Here is a 22,131-nt window from a genome sequence, read left to right as displayed (position 1 = left end):
ATTGAAATAATTCCAAAAATCCTTTTCTGAAGCACTGAAAGAAGGAGAGGATTCTATTTTCTCATCCCATTCTACCTCATTTCTCCCATCACATTAGCAAGTACATGTGTATTTTTATTTTTCCACAAATATTTATTGAGCACCTACTATACACAAAACAAAGCATTATATGCTGGGGAGGTACGGCCAGTTCTCTGCCCTCATGGATCATACATTCTTATGAGGGATGAGGCATTATCCCAGTAACTAAACAAAATAAACTAGATAATTTCCGATTGGCACAGGAGCTGTGAAAGAAGTAAAGGAGAATGTTAAGAGACATTGACAAGAGGAATGAGGGGTGAGAAAACTTTAGATTATGATCTGAGAAGAAATGTAAGAAGTCACGATAACGTGCGCTTTCCTGGATACCCTCATTCTTTAGTCTCATAAGATCCCATTTCTGGAAGGAATCTCCAAACAGTCTTTAGTTTATTCCACCTCTCTCTCTTTAGGCAGTTTGGCTCATAAACTATTCCTGTTAGAGGGATATCTATTCTATTTTAAAGGAAGTGGATTCCTAATATTGTTTTTATAACATTCTAGGGTTCTAAATGTCTTTAATCATGACGTTCCTACTTTGATCCAGTTTCCTGCATTGCTTAATTTAAGCATCTATCTTGTTTTTCCAGTTTTAGTAGAGGACCTACAAACTGTTATTATCTCACCAGCAAACCTCTGTTCTTCAGATAGATAGGTTTATTTTCTTTATTTAACCTCTAAATATATTTGCTATTTTCCAAGCTTTGGTTTTTCTAAAGTGACCTCTTCTGAGACAGCTCAAATTTCTATCTCGATATATAAAAGCGCTCCATTTGCTTAATGGAAGAACATAGAGTTCTTGACGCAACACTCAGCAACTTTTAGATGGATTCAAATCACTGTCTTCTCTAAGGTTATGGGTCCTATCCAGGACTGCCTATAACAGAATTATTCCCCGTGCTTCATTTAATCTGTGCACCTCCCTGATAGGGCACTAACAGCTTGAAGTTGGACTTGCAGAAGTGATTCCTTAAAACTAGTTTATCATTTCACTTCACTGCTCAAAAATGTCCAATGGCCTCTCATTGCCTGAGATACTATGTTCCCCTGACCCCCAAACAGCCAAGAGGCTTTTCTTAATTACAGAGTTTTCTTCAGGCTGTGTCTCCACACAGACTGCTCATTTCTCTCACTGTTTCTAACCCTGTATCCCTCTATCTTTCCTCTTCCACAAAGGCACTCTTGTTTATTTCAGACCATATTGTTTTCTGTTTTTCTGAAATCCTCTTTTGATTTTTTCCAAATTTCTCTTTCAGAATACTTCATATGTAGCAATATAAGTTCTAACGTATAACTGCTGACTGAGGGTCCAGGCAATATACAAACACCATCCACATAGCTATACATTAATCTAAGTAGCTGTATGTGAGATGCACCAAAGTAGCTGTATATGAAACGTAGCAGGATACAAGTTTAGACACTAATATACAATTATATTGCATATACTATATTATATATTAGATGTTGCATATTATGTATAACTATTATTCTCCTCAATACATTCCTTGCCATATGGTAGGTATTCACCAACTGCTTTTTAAATGACAAAGATTTTCAATTTTACACCTTAATTTGAAACCCTCTTGGGTTTGGTTTAAAGAAATAAGTACAAATGTTTTCACAGAAGACATTTTCCTGCTTAGAAATTATTTTCACATAAAGTAATCAGTAAAAGTTATATAATAAAACATATTTTATTTCATGTTTATTAGAAAAGGGCATTACGTAACATCTACATATTACATAATATCCTCTGAAAAAATCCAGAAAGTATGATACCAGAAGCACAACGTCTGTCTGACTATAAAACTTGTTTGATAAATGTCAGTGGAAAGTAACCAGAGGTCACTGGATTAAATACATAAGTCTGTAGCTTTCACCTGTCCTGGACTCTGGCTAGATGTTTAAAAGTGACTGGTCCTCTGATGAGACCAGTGTACGGGTCACAGTATTCCAAGACAATGTGAGTGTGATATCTGCCCGAGGTGAAGCCATCTCCATCCCTTAGTTATACCAGTACAGGTATGTGCAGAGCAATGTGGCCATCCTCTAGCATAAACTTTTGTTTTTCCAGCACTTTTGCTAATCTCTTATGTCATTTAGCCATTGTATTCATCATCCTGTAGTCAAACACGCCAGGGAATTCTAAATGGTGTGTAAAGTGAACATCTGTCCACCACAGCATGGGCACATCTGCACCCATTAATTTTTCATCATTTCCCCAAATCAGAGGTCAGATGTTCACAATGTGCTAATGTCTTTGCATCTCTCTCCCATGAATTTCATGCCTCTGAAGCAGATCTTACAATTATCAGAAAATGTCGTAGCTCCGGTAGAGAATGTGTAGAGTTGTGCAGAGTCTCAATGAAAAAAAAACAAAAAAAACAAAACTATTTTAATAGATTGCATCTTCAAAGAAGATGGAAATAAGGACCAGCTTGCTGCTTATTAAACATGGGATATCTGTGCGATAATCTAAAAATAATTGACAAATTATGTAATGTATGAAACGCTTCTCCTGTTAATATATACCTCTATACTCATCCACTATATCCGACTATTTACCCCCAATGTGGCAAATCAATGAAATAAAAGCCTAGCACCAAGGGATACGATGGACCCAGGGCCGGCAGCAAGCACCCTGGCACTGAGGAACAATATTTTGATCATCAATTCCTTCTATCTAAAGATTATTGATCAAAAGGGGAAAATGACAAGATTTTCACATAGTGAGGTATATGGGGTAACTATTTGGGTTCAAAACTGATTCGACTTGAACAAAAAAGAAGCCTGACTTATGGCCTATCAAACATACATCTTACATCTGCTTTAATCATTAATGCAAAGAATGTACTTTCTTAAGATAAAAATGCGTGCTTCCCCTCCTACGCCCTATTGGTAACACCCATACTAGTCCCTTTCTGAACATCAGGGTCATGTTGACCTGCTAATTTACAACAGAATACCTCTTTGAAACTTTGATGAATATGTGTTCTGGGTGTGTTTAATGTATGTTCTTTGTTCTAAAAAGGCATAAGACTGTACTGAAAACCATGCTTCTCTGGAATGCTTTCTTCCTTTCTGGAGAAGACCTTCCTGGGTTGTAATCTTCACTCTGGCTCGGGTGAAACTCACCTCTCTCTCTTATCTAATTAAAAAAGAAAAGAGGATAATTATCTTTGTTATTTCCTATATGTTTGTTTAGAATAAAATAAGCATGATTTTCTTGCTTGAAAACTCCCTCTTTTGTATTGTTCCTAAATGGAATGGCCCATCATATTATCTTATTTTTCTTTCACCTGCTATCAGAACGCTTACCAACTATTACCTCTTTTTCCTCTATGTACTTCTCAATCTTGTGAGTTTTACTTCATCTTTTATCGTTTTTATCCCCAAAAAGAAAGGCAATGATCTGGTGCTTCTGGACACCTTCTCTTAGCCACTCCACTTGCTCAGATTTTCTGGTCTGTTCCTTTTTGTCCTGTCATGTAAAGTTGGGTACAAGGTACAGAAACAATTTGCAGCAAAACAGATAATGATGACCTTTGTACAAGGCTGGCAGGAATTAAAGCCTGCAATGAGCTAACAAACATTTGCTGTAGGGGAGAAAAACCGTCAAGCAAATATAACCTTCATATATAGAAGCAAACTATTCTCAGAAACACTGCCTTGGTTAATCTCATGGTGTGTTAAATATCTAAAAATAACTATTGATTGTCCTTCTTTGCAGAGAGTTGAAATCACAGCAGGAGGGCCACAAAGAGAAAAGATGTTTTTAAAATTTGGATGGTTTCCCAGGATTTTTTTTTTTTTTTTTGGCTTCCTACTTTCCAAAAATGCAAGGTAACTTCAGAGATTTCCCAAGCTGTCATAAGGTTTGGAGAGAGTGTGTCGGCATGCTTATTGCCCCTTAGGAAACAGGCTCTCCGGTTTTCTTCCCAGCTTTGCAGTCCGTGTAAGCATTTTGTTAACAGCAGGTCAGCTGTTCCAAATTCTCAGTCGCTATCAACATAGACCTCGTTATCAAGGGTAAGAAAATGCATTTTTTTCAAGCCTGGTTTTCTCGAAGTCTCCCCTTTGTTAGAAACCGTAGCCATTACTGCTTTTGTGAATATATTTCATCCAACAACCCTGCTTCCTTAAGTAAAAGTGCCTGGCTCCTTTCCAGGTTTTTCACAATGACTCCAAACCACTGCCAACAGCAGGCACTGGCATCCTCAGAGTAATTATCCAGTGGACACAGTCAGCATAGGGCTTTTCTTTTTTACAAAAAAAAAAAAAACAAAAAAGAGTAGTTGGGCGTCTTGGCATCAAATGAAGTGTTTGAGTACTTGCTCTCTTTACTGTTTATACACCAACCACTACAGACTTTCCGTGTGTTTCCAAGAAGCTAACCTTGATCCAGGTGCAAAAGGAAAGATAATGATGGCTTTTTAGATATGTATAGCACTCTACAGTTTACAAAACATTTTCATAGATGTCATGTTTTCCTTCCAACAACAGATTAGATAGCATAAGGGAAAGTAACAATCTATGTTGAGAGATAAGACTTGTTCACTTTTTTAATTGGGACAGAAGCTGATATTTACCTAACATTGCACTAGACATAGTGGTAAATTTTTATATATGTCTCATTTTTCCTCACAATAACTTTGCAAGATAAATTTTACAGCCCAAATCAGCCTCAGACAAAGGAAGTAACTTGTCCAATGTCATGTACGTTTTTAAAGCCAGCTCTAACACCTGTGCTCCCTTCACTAAATCACACAGACTAATATTTGTAACAAATATTTTCTGCAGGAATAAAAAAAAAGATTGCTGCTAGGGAGCCACAGGGTATCGGTATTTCAGTGAGGTCAGCAATGGAGAGGGCCAGGTGGGACTTCTTGGACCACGGGGATCTGCTGGGCCCTTAGCCCAGATTCTGATGCTCAGCCTGTTTATGTGACCAAGTGCAAATGGAGTTCCTGTCCTACTCTCCATGGCCAGCTATATGGGCTATGTGGATGTGTTCAAGCTTCTGATCTACCCATAAGCCTGGGCAGTTTAAGTTAGATAGCAATTTAGATAACTCAAAGAAGAGTCTATTTGGTAGATTCTGACCAATGAATAACAGACAGTCTTGCACATGAATCCTTTCTCTTGTCTTCAGCCCCATAAGCACTAATTCCTGGAACCAGACACTGTCCAATTCGGGAATGAATTAGTTCTGCTCTACTAATTTACCCAGAAAAGAATTGTATAGGCTACAATGTGAGTTTAACTTATACAGGTATAAAACAAAAGTAGTGCAAATAAAAGTAGCTTCCCAATTTTCAGAAAACAAGCATACATTTTTACTGCTAGCAGGACTCTAAATGTTAAATATTTGAAGGGCACTTGTACAATATGTGCCCAAAGCCCTAAAAAGTTCATATCATTTTCCCCAGGAATAAAGCCTCTAGGGATATGCTAAAAGAAACAGAGTTTTATAGAAACAGTTTTATGAACTCAGTTGGTCATCGTATATCAGCACATTGTGTTCATATCAAATTGTGGAGTTTTTAAATTACTTTATTGGGGTATCACTTACGCACAAAATTAAGGTGTATAACTCAATGAATTTTGATTTATGCTTCCACCCATGAAACAATCAAAAAAATTAGGACACTGAACATTTCCATCACCTTCAAAAGTTTTCTCATGCCCTTTGGAATCCATCCCTCCCTCCACCCTTGTCCACAGGCATCTGCTATCACTGTAGGGCACTTTGTATTCTATAGAATTTTATGGAAATGGAATCATACAGAACGTATAATGTTTTGTCTGGATTTTTTCTGTCTACCCAATAATTTTGAGATTCATCCATGTTGTTGTATCAGTAATTCATTCTTTTTTATTGCTCAGTAGTATTGCATTGTATGTATATACCACATTTTGTTTATTCTTTCACCTGTTGATGGATATTTGGGTCATTTCCAGTTTGCGGTATTACAAATAAAGCTGTTATGGATATTCACATACAAGTCCTTGTATGGACAGATATTTCTTGGGTAAATATATAAGCAGTAGATTTTTGAATCATGTAGTAGGTGTATGTTTAACTCACTAAGTGAAAATTTTTATACTACCTAAACAAAAAACAATAAGTTAATTAATGATGCTATCTCCAAATGGAACACTATGTAATAATTCATAATTTAAAAATTATGATTCTAAGCAGTATTATGAACATGAGAAAATGTGCATAATATATTAATTGAAGAAAATTTAAAAATAGGCTCTCAAGAGGCCGGCCTGGTGGCATAGCGGTTAAGTTTGCGTGCTGCGCTTTGGTGGCCTGGGGTTCATGGGTTCAGATCCTGGGCGGGGACCTACACACTGCTCATCAAGCCATGCTGTGGTGGTGTCCCATATACAAAATAGAGGAAGATTGGCACAGATGTTAGATCAGGGACCATCTTCCTCACCAAAAAAAAAAAAAACGGGGGAGGCTCTCAAACAATATGTATGATCTTTAGAAAAAAGATTTGAAGTATGTACAGTAATGTCAAAAATGATTATCTCTGAGGGTAATTTTCATTTTTTTTTTCAAGCTGCCTTCCCTTTCTAAATATTCTGAGACAGAATTATATTATCGGAAAAAAAGTATAGTTTGCATATATATATAGTCTTCTCAAAGACACACCTACCCTCTGAAGGAAGGAGTTTTCCAGCATGGGAACTCTGGGGAGAGATGTTAAAGTCAGAATAAATGTTTAAAGATAATATCTCAGTTGCTTTGCTCCTGAGGTAGCCAAAAGGTAGATGATCAGCTATTAATAGAAATATAAATAATAGGCCTTAATTTCTTTCTGGAGCAAGACTTGGAATGAACAAATAAATAAATTCTAAAATTTGTCTACCATTTTACTATTTACCAAGTGTTTTTCACATATATTAGCTCTGGTTAATCCTCACCACCACTATATAAGTGGTCCCAAAGGAGTTTATTGCTAGAGTAAACTGTAAATTGTGAGGTTAAAATTTGCTAGCAGATAAAGCTACCTCTTCAAGTGTTTTATTCAAAAATATAAACTTAAAAAATATCACTTTATCATAGGGTTACATTACACATCCTATATGTATAGGTGCTTGAGGAGGAAAACCACCGCGATGTATGTCAGTGAAGGAAGTATTCTGAGATGCCTTTGTATTGCTATGAGCAATCATAAAGATGTGAGCAGGAATCTAGGCTCTAGGTCTCTCCGTGTCTATAAATTTAAGCACAAAAGTAGATCCCTACATAAGAAGATGAAGGATGTTTTTCCTTCATATAATTCCTGTTTTCCTCAAATCCATCGTTCTCTGCTCTCTCCCCACATCCAATAATGTTTTGCTCAATGAATGATGAGTGATCCCATGTCTAAGACCTAAGTTGGGTAAACCCAGGTTGGTGCCACAAAGTCTTGGTGGTGTTTAGCAGATCTTGTAATGAATGTTCTCTCAGATCCCCGCTCTGACCTTCTGCAGGAAGAGGCTTGTCCCTTAACTTTTCACTGGAAATGTGCCAAGTACCCAGAGATGTGGAACCCACACATATAGAGCCATGCTAAAACAAAGCAAACTCACCTAACTTCCTTCCTCCAAAATTTCTAATTCTTTATTACTTCCACCTCTTTATTTATACGATTTATTTAACTTAACTTTATTCAAACTTGTAATATGATTTTATACAAATTTTTTCCCAACCAAATTATAAGCTGCCTCTCATTTCTCATCTTATTCATCTCTGCATCATTTGTAGAGCCCAGCGAAGTGGCTTTGTACCTAGTAGGTGTTCAATATGTTCAGTATGTTAGTTGAATTGAATTTGTTTCATTAATTTGCAGTCCATTTTACAAAATACTAACGGATTAATGTACCTTAACAAACTGCTTTCATCATACTTTTTCTGGCATAATGATCTTCATGAGCTCCCCATTGTCACCCAGTGTCAGTCTCTTTAGTGCCAGCCCGATGCAGACAATGGACTTTCTGTTTGCTCTATGGATTTGTTCTATGTTGCTCAAAAATTCCTCTTCCTCCCACCCCAGCAAAAGAGATACCTGCCAGGGTCTCAGCATCTTTAGTCTTTGTTATGATCCGTGCTATTTCTGGTTCTGCATGTAACTCCTCTGAAGAGTATCAAGAACTGTGAAATTTTACTCTACTGGTAAGCTAACAAGTTAGCCTGCCAGTTTTGTGTATTTGCTGGTATAAAACATAAGACTCCTATGTCAGAGACAAATGACATTTACTACTCACAGCAATAGCAAGTTCCAGACTATTAGCATTTATGCTGGTTCTTGGACATGGTGATACAAAGAGGGCCAAATGAAACCATCACATACAGTAGGTTCCACTACAAGAGAGGAACCTTGAGCTTAGGAAACTGGAATCTTTTACAATGGTCAGAAAGCGTGCCTGCCCTTTGCTCCAAAGGGAGACATTATCTCTGTCTTCCAAAACTGTAAGTAAATCTATCCTTTGCTGTGAAGGCAAACGCAATCTCTACCTTCCAAAGATGTTTGCTATGCAAGTCTAGAATGAAAGGCAGTCAATGTCTTGCTTCACAAGTTGTGCTGAAATGCAAGAGACCCATGGAGAATTGTCTCCCAATAATATCCACCCCTCATTTCTATGTCATCCTGCTTCTGGCTAATTTTCCCATGAGTGTCCCACTCTTATGCCTATTCTGATTAATCTGACCAACAGAGGCTGGGACCAAATCCATTCAATTCACCTCATACAGCATTTAATAAAGGCTACAATTAACAGGACTCCAAATATCAGGACAAGGCCATTCTGCAGTAGTAACCTCATCCATGCCTTCCAGTATTCCAGACCCAGCCAGCTGAACAAGCAACATAAGCCATCAGGGACTACTTTAGAAAGTCAAGTGGCTTTCTCTTTAAGTTTCTGTATTGGGACATTAATCCAGGTGCAGCAGGATATATTAGCATTTACCCAGACTCCGTGCCTTGGCCCATAAGGAGCAAGTTTAGAACAATTTTATCATCCATGACAATTCTTGCCAGTGAATTGAGGCTAAACTGAATAATGCTTTCTAGGGTCAAATTTGTGTCATCGATGACTTCAGTTCGAGACAGAGACAAATATCTTACCAATTTTTCTAATTGGATGACACCTATCATGAGGATAACTGTCCATCATGTGGATAACTGTCTACTGGGTGAGCTTAAACAATGAATAAGTTAGCCCTCCAAGAAGTTCCCCCCAATGTCTAAAGGTAGCTTTACTATAGAGAGATCTTGCCATCATCTGAGGGCTACGTGATCTATTGCTCATGTTTCCTTAAACACTTGAAGGTCTGTTATGACCACCTGTAGGATACAAGTCACCGTTTTTTTGAGAGAGGCAAGTTAATGAATGTCTGGCTTTCTCACAAGAAGTACAGTGCTGAGGGCACACATGGTACCACTTGAAGGAGTTTACAATGGTTAGGTCTTGCCAAGTGAAACGTACCTCAGTCTGATGGCAGAGGTTGACTATAGCCTCCCAGTCAGGTGGCAGGTCTTAGGTTTTCCAGTTCAATTTGAATAATTGTTTTTGGAGGAACTTCCAAAGGGCAGTTAGTCCAATCTGCCCTGTTTATCTGCACCATATGCTGGGTGGCATTTGTCTGCCCCATGAAATGACTAAGAACAGGGTGGGGAAGACACAAGATGATGACAGGTAGAAACTGGGACAATCCCTTACTGTTTCTGATACACTTGTCAACAAGGTTAAGGGGAAAATATGATCAAATCATGGCCAGGACTGTCTGGTCAGGAATGGCGGACCCAACACTCAGTTAAATTTAAGGCACTTGAAGTAGTTTGGGAGAGGTGCAACAGGGTGTTTTCCTTTATGAGGAAGGCTCAGAGGCAACTATGAAAGACAGAGATCATTAATATCTGTACCCCCCATACCTCCCAGTGTCTGAGGTGTTCCCTCCCCAGGTGCCAAGATTGTTGTTCTCATTCCACTGCCATATAACGTGGCTTGTACCCTATGTGCACTCAAAACTTTTATCTAGGAGGGTCAAGTATAAGAGAAAAATGCAAATTTTTATAAATTTTACAGAGACCCATTATGCCCCCCAAGTTTTGGCCGACATGAGCCTCCATAGGGGGATTCTGCAAGCAGTATACTTAACCAAGTGGTTATTATATTTATGATCTTGGACTCTGTCAATCAAACAAGAGAATGCAAAGGCCTGACCCAGAACTAAATTTCAACCTCCTAGGTCCCCTTTTGGCTGGCGTATGCCAACCAGGCTGACTTGGAGTTGTTGTTAGGAAAAAGCAAAAAGCATCATGCCCAAGAATAGTCAGAGAGGAATCCCAAATTTTCAAACTAGGTCTATATTATTTCTTACTCCTTTTATCCTGATCATTACAGAGGAAGCAGCTGAGAGAAGATGAACGCTCTCTGAAGAGAACTCATTCAGTGACCAAACTTCCTTACTAAGGTGTAGCAGGTAAGGGATGCAGAGTCAGAATCTTTTTGAATCAGTCTTTGGGAAGGCCATTCCAAGCTCAATAACAGCAAGTGCCTGTGTATGACAAGGAATGTGGAAAGTCCATCAAATACTTTTACTATTAGCCCATTGTTGAGTGGTTTTTGCAATAAAATATATACCACTGCACCACGTTTTCAGCCTGAAAATGATCTGGAAAGCTGGAAACATTGCATGATTACTTTCAAAGGCCACACTGTGTGGCCAGAGTTGGCTGATTAGACTGGCACAGCACCATGGTTACCTGTGTCAAAAACGTAGAGTTCTTTGTGCCCACTCGATGGTGGTCGATATGTTGCTGCATATAGCATGATGATGGACCCAGGCAGATGTGACAATTTGTGTAGTTCAAGCTCCATGAGTAGCTTGGTTGTAGTTGGTCTCATTAGGGAACAGGCCCTTACTGTGGGCCTCTTTGTGAGCGACACAGCAGTCCCAAAATTGCCTTTAGTCTGCTCCAAAGAGTACATTTAACTTGCCCCAAAAGGTGTCTTTAATCTCCCTGTCTCTGGTTTTCCAAGTGGCAGACCAAACAGCCAGAGCATTGGCAGCTACAGCTCAAGAATCAGTAAAAACATAGCAAAGTTTATGAAGGTAGGTATTGGCCAGTACTATGAGAACAATTCTGTTTTCTGCCCACTGACTGGAACAACCACATCCATTTTCTCTGTTATGTAGCTAGTGTACCAGCACAGTGGAGGCCATCAGGTGTCACCTTAGTCAAACCCTGTTAACAGACAACCAGGCCCAAGCATTCAGGAGAACCTCTGGAAATCAAGCTTCTCATTGAACCAGTGACTTTGCTACAGGCAGTGGAGTTGGGAGTGAAGTTCCCCCTAAATGGGATAGCTGTCACTTTTTCATGGAAAACTGAGATACAGCTGAGGCCAGGCCCTCTACATTTTTGAATATACCATTTCCAGTTGAAGAGCAAGTCTCCTTGGGCACTTCCCGCTTTATCAGCCTGTAAGTACAAACTGATCCACCCCAAAACAGAAATATCAAGCTATAGAGTATCAAATCCTCCATGAGTTAAGTGTTTGGTTTAGACAAAAGCCCAATAGCAAGCTAATAGCTGCTTTTCAAAAGGGAGACAATGAATCCAAAATGCCATGGTACACTTCCAGGTAGAGTCTGGCTCCCTTTGTCAGAAGTTTCAATTGGCAAAAATTCTAAGTCATAGATACTTGTAGCTATAAACTGGTCTTTAGAGTTAAGGGACCTCAAAGGTATGAGTACCTGTCTACGTGCAACAATTCATGATTAGAATAATCCTCTTTGGCATGTATGGGAAAGACAAATAAAAGCATGTAACATATCAATTCTTTCCATACATTTAGGTGTGGAAACAACACCAGCACATTGAATCTACCCAAATGCCCACCCACAAGGTCATGTTAGCATTCTTTTCCCACTAACCTTGCCCAAAACCCATGAGTTGAATTCAGGTGTCCCCCTCCCTTCACAAGATTGGGGAGGATGGTGACTTGGACACCTGTATGCAACAGAACCATAAGAGTTTAAGTCTCTCCCCTCCCAGAAATACCCTAGCATGCTTGTACTGATATATATGGCCTGTGGTAGTCTTTGGGGACAGGGAGATCTCAGCCCCACCTCTAATCATCTTCTAAAAGCAGCTGAGGTTGGAGTAGAGGAGAAGGGAGGGATCAAGTGGCACCACTTGCAAGGTATGTTTACTTTCAGTTTTGAGAAAGGTAGTGGCTGCTTGCAGCTCAACAAAATGAAATTCCAAAGTTTTTTCATTCACCCGAAGCCCATCTATTTCAGCTTTGGGAACCATTTGACTCAGCAGCCATAGGCATATTATTTTCTGCCTGGGACCACGGGGCTTATGTCTTTTTGTGGACTTGGGCTTGACTTGCATAATAGCACCTTTTTTTTTTTTATAGATTTGTTGTTGTTAGTGCCATGGAATCGATTCTGACTCCTAGTGACCCTGTATACAGCAGAGTGGAACTCTGACTGGTCTTTTGCGCCATCCTCTCACATACTGGCACTGCATCAGACAACGCTCCACTGCTATTCATAGGGTTTTTGTGGCCAATTTTTCCAAAGTCGGTAGCCAGGTCCTCCTTCCTAGTCTGTCTTAGTCTAGAAGCTCCGTTGAAACCTGTCCACCATGGGTGACCCTGCTGGTACTTGAAATACAGGTGGCATAGCTTTCAGGATCAGAGCAACATGCAGCTGCCACAGTATGACAACCAACAGACAGGTAGTGTGGTTCCCTGACCAGGAAATGAACCCGGGTCGTGGTAGTGAGAGCCCCAAATCTTAACTATTAGACCATCAAGGCTGATAGAGAATAAGATAAAGATTTATTAAACGATTTCATTATTTATGGGTACTGTATAACTTTCTACTTCTCAAATAGAAAAAAATTGTTGTTCTTTTTATAACAGTTTTATTGAGATATAATTCACATGCCATAAAATTTACCATTTTACAGTATACAATTCAATGGCTTTTCCACATATTCATAGAGTTGTACAACCACCACCACAATGAATTTTAAAACATTTTCTTCACCTCCAAAAGAATCCTCCTACCTGTTAGCAGTCATTACCCTTTCATGACCACCACCACCCCCACTCCCAGCACCTGACAACCACTAATCTACTTTCTCTCTTTATGGATTTGCCTATTCTGGACGTTTCATATAAGCAGAATTCTACAATATGTGGCCTTTCGTGTCTGGCTTCTTTCACTTAGCATAATGATTTCAAGGTTCAGCCATGTCTTTTTTTTTACAATTTTTATTATCGAAATATAATTCACACAACATAAAATTCACCATTTTAAAGTGTACGATTCAGTGGTTTTTAGTATATTCACAATGTTGTGCATCCATCACTACTGTCTAATTCCAGAACATTTCCAACACCCCGAAGGGAAACTGTGTGCTTGTTAGCAGTAACTCCCAATTCCCTCCTTCCTCTATCCCCTGGCGATATTCACCTGTTATACTATGTCTCACTACTTCATTCGTTTTCATGGCCAAATTTTCCGTTATCTGAATACCATATTGTGTTTATTCATTCATCAGCTGATGGACATTTCAGTTCTTTCTACTTTTTAGCTATTATGAATAAGACTGCTGTTAACTTTCATATACCGGTTTTTGTGTGGACATGTTTTCAATATTCTTGGGTATATAGCTAGGTGTGGAATTGTTGAGTCACATGCTAATTTAATGTTTAACTCTGAAAGGAGCTGCCAAACTCTTTTCCAAATCAGCTGCACCATTTTACCATCCCACCAACAAAGTGTGAGGGTTCTAATTTCTCACATCTTCACCAATCCTTGTTATTATATGTCCTTTTTATGATAGCCATCCTAGCAGGTGTGAAATGATATCTCACTGTGTTTTGATTTGCATTTTCCCAATGACTAGTGATACTGAGCATCAATTCATGTGCCTGTTTATGTGCTTATATATCTTCTTTTGAGAAATGTCCATTTATATCCTTTGCCCGTTTTTAATTGGAGGATTTATCCTTTTGTTATTGAGCTGTAGACATTCTTTATATATTCTAGATGCAAATCCTTTATCAGATACATGATTTGCAAATATTTTATCCCATTCTGTGCGTTGTCTTTTCATTTTCTTGATGATATCCTTTGAAGCACAAAAGATTTTAACTTTGATCAAGTCCAATTTATCCAATTTTTCCTGCTCTTGTGATGTCATGTCAAAGAAGTTTTTGCCTAACTCAAGGTCATAAAGATTTACTACTATGATTTCTTCTAAGAATTTCACAGTTTTAGCTCTTACATTGAGGTCTGTGATTTATTTATTTATTTATTTATTTATTTATTTATTTATTTATTTTTGGTGAGGAAGATTAGCCCTGAGCTAACATCTGTCGCCAATCCTCCTCTTTTTGATGAGGAAGATTGGCCCTGGGCTAACATCCATGCCCATCTTCCTCTACTTTATATGTGGGATGCCTGCCACAGCATGGCTTGATAAGTGGTTCGTAGGTCCGCGCCTGAGATCTGAACCTGCGAACCCTGGGCTGCCAAAGTGGAGTGCGCAAACTTATACACTACGCCACCAGACCAGCCCCCGTGATTCATTTTTAGTTAATTTTTGTTTATGTGCAAGGAAAGTCTCCCAACTCCATTCTTTTACACATGGATACCAGTTGTCCTGGTACTTTTTAAAAAGATTACTGTTTTCTTCATTGAATTGTCCTGGTATCCATGTTGAAAATCAATTGACCATAAATATAAGGGTTTATTTCTGGATTTTTTAATTCTATTCCATTGATCTACATGTCTATTCTTATGCCAAAGTAGCACCCACTTTAATCCCAAGCATTTGCCGCCCCATTGTCATAGTGACATCTCATAAATTCTTGCCTGATTTCAACACGAGGAATAAGGGCGTTTTCTAGGACAATGGGCTGATCACAAGAATGTATCTGAATTCCTATGAGACAGTCCAGTAGGCCACCTTCATCAGCATTGAAACTCATTCTGGGGCAGCAAGAGCCCAAGTATTATTCACTGCCTTATCTGTGGTTTTCCACAGGGTTTTGTCTCTCATGCGGAAATCTTCCCAAAGCGGCTAAACATCGTTATAGCTGCCAAGTCCTACTACAAAAACCTCTGAGACATTTTACCATCCTCTTCAAGTAAATCTAAGGTTTGCATAATATGCTGCAGGAAGGGCTGAGCCATAAGATGGTCCTGTTGTTACCTTTTTCCTTCATACAAGTATTACACGCCCTGCCTCACTTCTTCCAAGTGAATCAGCCAAAGTTCTAAAAAAATTGCCTGGATTCTAACCATAGTGGCTCTAAATTTCGTGATTGTGTAGATGCACATCTCTAGAACCATGAAGGCTCTGCAATGTTACTTTACTTACAAGCTAACAAATTAACCTGCTGCACTTTCATGGATGTTTGCAGAAGACATGAGACCACTAACTCAGAGACAGAGGACAGTTTGTTAAGTCACAGCAATAGCACTAGTCAGAGGAATAGCATTTGTTCTAGGTACTCAAGCTTTTACTTCTACATAGTGGTACAAAGAGGGACATATGATATCTTCAGATGCAGTGGATTGCATTCCAGAAGAGAAACCCAGAGCTTTGGGAACCCAATCTTCTATAATGGGAATAAGCATGTTTACTCTTTGTTCTGGAGGGAAACACTCTCTTTACCTTCCAAGGCTTTAATCGAAGCTGTTTTTCGCTCCAGAGGGAGACACTCTCTCTATCTTTTAAGGCTGCTCACTATATAAACATCCTTGAAAAGACAATTTGAATAAAGGCTGGTCAATGTGTCACGTTGCAAGATGTGCAGAAATGTGAGAGACCCATAAAGCATTGTCTTTCAACAAGCAGCAACTGCCAAAGTTCAATGTTTTTCTCCTGCTTTGGGGTCCTTCTTCAGCTCTTACTGTACAAATATCAAGCATGCCTCTCCACAGAATGGCAATAAGATACAGGACCATGCATCCCATTGTGTTGATTTTCTCTGATAGAGCCTATTTCATGCCTAAACCAAGTGATTTTTGTGTGTTTGTGGTGTTGGGTGTTTTACAAGAATCCTAGTTTAACTATTCCTCTTCTGTCAGATACTTTAGTGGATTTTTGTTCATTTGGTGGTAAAGGAGAGGTTGTGAGAGAGGTGTGTGTATGTTTACTGACTTTTTTAATACTTTAGTTTTTAGAGAAATTTTAGGTTTACAACAAATCGAGAGGAAGGTACAGAGATTTCTCATTTACTCTTTGCCCCCGTACCTGCATAACATCTTCCATTATGAACATCACTCACCAGAATGATACATGTGTTACCAAAGATGAGCCTACACTGACACATCATAATTACTCAAAGTTTATAGCTTATCTTAGGGTTCATTCTTGGTGTTGTACATTCTATGGGTGTGGACAAATATATAATGACATATATTCATCATCATAATATCATACAAAATATTTTCACTACCTAAAAATCCACCATGCTCCACTGATGTTTTTATTGTCTCCATAGTTTTGCCTTTTCAAGAATGTCATATAGTTGGAATCATATAGCATGTAGTCTTTTCAAGTTTGGCTTCTTTCGCTCAGTAATATACATTTAAGGTTCCTCCACATCTTTTCATGCCTTGATATTTCATTTCTTTTTAGTGCTGAATAATATTTCATTGTCTGGTTTATGTATCCGTTCACCTACTTAAAGACATCTGGGTGCTTGCAAGTTTGGGCAATTATAAATAAAGCTGCTATAAACATCCACGTGCAAGTTTTTGTGTAGACAACAGTTTCAACTCCTTTGGGTAAATACCAAGGAGCGCAATTGTTGGATCATGTGGTAAGAGTATGTTTAGTTCTGTAAGAAACCGCCAAACTGTCTTCCAAAGTGGCTGTACCATTTTGCATTCCCAACATTGCATTCCCAATGTATGAGCATTCCTGTTGCCCCATCCTCATCAGCATTTGATGTTGTCAATGTTCCAGGTTTGCGCCATTCTAATAGGTGTGTAACGGTATCTCGTTGTTTTAATTTGCATTTCCCTCATGACATATGATGTAAAGCATCATTTCACGTGCTTATTTGCCATCTGCATATCTTTGGTGAGGTGTCTGTTAAAATCCTTGGCCCATTTTTCAATCGGGTTGTTTGTTTTCTTATTGTTCACGGTTACTTTTTTAACTTCAGGACTCTACGTCTTTCCTCTGTGCTTCTTTTTCCTATTTTGAAAAGGTGCTTCTTTCTTCCTTTTTTCTCTCTCCCAGAATCTATATGTTTGAAGACTGAAACTTCAAAACACACATACTTTTAAGTCCTTTCCCTGTAGTCTGTGCTCTGATCTACCTGTATACTTTTTTAGTAATTTTAGACTTAAAGTACACTCAGTCTCTCTAGTTGTGTGTTGAGATTGACCCACGGCTCCTTCACCGGCTTCCTTTTTCTGTCTTCTCTGCAGTTTTTCTTAGTCTGTCTTTGCGTGCCAAAAACCCTGCTGTGGAGCAGAGGTAGGGTGCGAACTTGAGAAATAATGCACTGAGATGTGGTCATTTTTCTTTTTTGTTTTCAGTTATTTTGAAGTTTGGTCATTCTCTGTCTTTAAGTTATGCTGAGGACATGGTTTTTGGGAAGACTTGTCTTTCCTTTTTGTTATTCTGTGTTGTTTTCTGGAGGAAATATTGGAAGGTGGGAAGTTAGACAACCACTGTTGTCTACAGCTACCTGGAAGTCCTAGAGGGTTTGTTAAAACACAGATTAAAATACTGATTTTTCAAGCACTCCTCGAGTTTGTGATTCAATAGGTCTGGGATGTATACAATAGGTCTAATATCTTTGTATAGAAATACAAAGTGATGTTTGATGCTGCTGGTCTGGGAAGCACACATTGAAAAGCACTTTTCTGGTGCAAACTCAGCCATTTGAGAAAATGAACCAAGAGGAAAGGATTATCCCATATAACATTGGAGTGTGCCCCTGACCCCAGATTAGATCTTACTTAAACTGATTGCTTCCATCTAACATGGCCTAAAAAAATATATATATATATGGCCAAATTATCTTAGGCATTTCAACTATGAAATTATGACAGTAAAAGCTGAAGCTGAAATAGTAGCTAGAGATGGAATCATAGTTATGAGGCCATGAGAGTGATACTGTCAGAGCTCAAAGTTTGAGGGAACAGAAATCCAGAGAAAAAGGAGAGAAGCCAAGACGTATTTTTAAATAATGATAAAGGCTATGAAGAAAATGAAACAGGATTACATAATGGAAACTACGGGGTGCAAAGGTAGGATTGGGCAGTGAGGCAGACAGCTTGAGATGTGTGTAACTAAAAAAGGCTTCTCTGAGGAGGTAATATTTGAGCTGAGGACTGAGTGATTAGCAGCAGTCAGCCATGCAAAAATCAAGGGAAGAGAATTCCAGAGGAATACCAAGTGTGAATGTCTTGAGTGGGAATGTAAATAATAAAAATAGCAGCTTTGAATTGATATCTTCATTAGCTCTATACCAAAGGCCAAAATGTCTCTTGCCTACCAGTTCTTGCCTAAAAAATACTGGAATAGGACACCTAGTGGGTTGACGTGTCCATATGCTCATCGCTAAACCAATTATTGTGGCTAAGGGGAAGGGTCTTATCTGAAGAAGAGAGAGGAAACAGCCACTGGGGATGTGTTGGAAGCCAGGTAGCCACTCCAATTTGTACCTATTACATTATACCCTTAAGCTTCTCAGTGTATTTGTGCGTGTATGTACACACACACACCCTTTCCTATACATACAATTTGAAAAATGTTCTTGCTTATCATGATGTGATGCTTTATACGTAAGCACAAATATACTGATCTTCCCCACTGGAGAAAAACCAAAATCATATCCACCTTCTGCATCTCATTTTCAAATTTAATCAGATCAATGTGCATTCCTCATGATTTTGCTATCTTTTAGCTAAAACTGCAACCATCTGTAATACTTCCAATGTATGAGGTATGGAAAAAGTAGGATCATCACATTAAAAACTCCATTGTAGAAAAGTGGAATGTGGAAAGCAATATTAGTACCATAACTTGCTTTCTAGGAGAAGCACAGACTCCTTGTTGAAGTAAGCTGGTCGTCCTGAGTTTTATTCTTGGGAAGAATTTCTCTTGTCCATTCTTCTTCATGGCTAAGAAAGGCTTTGAACAGACTTTTCTATTTGGGGCCATTCCCCTTTAGCAGACCCTTTATTGTTGGCACAATTATAGAAACTCAGAAGTTGCCTGAAAGAAGATGAAAGGTGGTCCTGTGGTGTGGTCCTGGCTGAGCCAGTGGAAAGTGTAAGAAATGAGAGAAGACATCAGCTATGTTTAATTTACCTCTGACATGGCACTTTGTTTTATTAAAGCCAACTTTGGCTCATCTGGGCAATGGCTATTTCTCTTTATAATCTGTGGGAGATCATAGCTGTTGAAATCCGTGACAATAAATAAGAGAATAGAAACATTTCCTAAATATTCATAACTTTGCCATTATGGATTTACTATGATTCACGAACATATTTCTACTTTCAGTCCTTGGGTATAGATTACGCCTGGTGAAGAAAAGAAACTTTGTAAAGGGATTTTTTTTTATCTAATCAAGTTTAATGGATCCTTTACTTACAGACCACTTGAGGTGGGAGGGGTAGTATCACCAACTCAGGATCCTATAAAAAGGAAAAGAAAATGAGCTATAGAATTTGATTCTAATGGAGATCCCGAATAAATTTTGTAAAATCCGTGACACACACACACACACACACACACATATGTAAAGTTAATCTAGTAATTCATCCAAATAAATAAGTAGATGTCAGCACATCTCAGACACCTAAACATATCTTCTTTCCAGGTGGCTTTTTTGTTTAGATGGTGGCCAGTAGCTGATACTTCTTAAGCACCCCCATCTATCTTTCTCTAGTCCAGTGATTTTAAAAATTTATAGACATAGAATCATATTTTGTAATAAAATGCACATAAGCTCCCAATAAATAAAACAAATAAAAGCATATTTATTAGTATAATTTACATTTACAAATATTAACTACAATCAAATTTATAACAAATACTTGTAAAGCTAATCCATAAGTAGTCAAGCTAATGCATTGGTCATTGTCAATGTGTTAAATGTTTATATAGCACATTTGAATGTTCCTATTTCCTTTTTAATTCAAGTTTTAAAATAGTTTGAAATAAAGTGAAAAAAGAGATTTGAATCATTTTTGGAAGCTATAAACACCCCTGAGGAATACACATAGTTTGAAAGGCAGGGTCTGTTTCACTTAGCAAGTTTCTGTGAAGCAGTGGCTGTCCTGGTTTAACTTTCCTGCAGTGTAAAAAAGTGTCTTCCTATAGTTCCTTTAAGAGCAATGCACCTTCAAAACAATTAATTCACTTTATAAAAATTAACCTGGTTATACAGTGACTCCAGAAGCCATCAATGAGTTATGTGTCTAGTAGATGTCCAGGAAACACTGATCAGAGGTTCTATTATATTTCCCTTTGAGTCATTCTTCTTGGAAATTTGCCAACATAGAGATTGCTATTTTCAATTTTCCATTGCTATAATGCTGTTAAATGTTAACTTACGGGGGAATATATTTGATATTCTATATGAGGAAGCCCACCTGCCCATGTTTATACAGGAAACTGAAACTCTGGGTGGTGTGTGTGTGTAAGGAGGTATTTGGACAACCACTGATAAAATGAAAAGCAAAACATCAATAATCTCCTAATATGGAAAGATCTGCACATTCTTTTGGCAAACATATTAGACAACTAAATACCTGGAATATTTTCACTCTGTGATTTTTCCAAAAGGGTGTGATTGTAAAACTTAATGAACTACAACCAAATAAACATGATTTAGGACAGGCTGAAGCATTAGGACACAAGAGTCAGAGTTCAGATTAGCTCTGCGACCTTGGTAAGCACTGTAATTTTGCAGAACACCCCCTTTTTTCATTTGCATAATAAGATCGTTTAACAATCTGTGAGTCTCAATAGCAATTACCTGGGTTGTTCCTAAAGATGCTGATTTCTGGGGCTCATCCCACACCAAACAAATCAGGATTTCTGGAGCTCAAGCCAGATTTTGGTATTTGATATTTTTCTTCCTGGGTGGCTCTGATGTATAGACTGGGTTAAGAACCATTGCTCTGGTTAGAACCTAGTTGGCCACTGAGATCATCTTCCTCATTAAGTCTCTTCTATTATTCTAGCTCAGTGTTCCTCAAACTTTAGTGAGCATCAGAATCACCTCGGGGGCTTCTTAAAATGCAGCTGTTGGGTCCCATCCCCAGAGTTTCTGATTCTGGGGCCAGGGGCGGAGGCCCACAGTTTGCATTTCTAACAAGTTCCCAGGCGATGCTGATGCTGCTGGTCTGGGGACTGCACTTTGGGAATTCCTGTTCTAGCCCTTATCTAACTCAGGAGCGTTCCATAAGGTAAAAGTGAGCCTATATACATTCTATTTAGAACCATAGACGTTTTCAGCTTGCAAGTAAACTTTGAGATCATCTCCTGAACAGTTTATTTTACAGGTGAAATTAACTGAGGCCCAGAGAATTGAAGTAATTGACAAGGCCATGGTTGAAGGCTATGTGGCTATTAGAATCACCATTCCTTATACCCTTTCCAATGCTTCAGAGAGGGGAAAGAAAGAATTTTTGCTCCCTAAAGAATTGTTGTCAGAGACAGCAATCTTATTAATAAGTAATTATTATTAATGAGTTAATGATAGCTACGTTTAATGAGTTCCTGCTATGTGTCAGAATCTGTGCTTTAGATGCATCATCATAGTCAAAACTAAAACTTAATGAAGCCTTGTTTTGTTCAAGGCACTGTCCTCAGTGGCTTTCCAAGTATTAATCCATTTAATTCACAAAAACTTTCTGAGATAAGTAATATTAATGTCCCTGTCTAACAGATGAAGAGCTGAAGCAGAGGAAATTAAATAACTTGCCCGAAGTCACAGATTCAAACCCAGGCACTCAACCACACTGTTCTGCTGTCT

This window comes from Ceratotherium simum, chromosome 28, assembly GCF_057802395.1.
Source record: "Ceratotherium simum simum isolate JZ-2026a chromosome 28, ASM5780239v1, whole genome shotgun sequence".
NCBI lineage: Eukaryota > Metazoa > Chordata > Mammalia > Perissodactyla > Rhinocerotidae > Ceratotherium > Ceratotherium simum.
The sequence above is the reverse complement of the archived record's forward strand: the minus strand, read 5'-3'. Positions refer to the sequence as shown.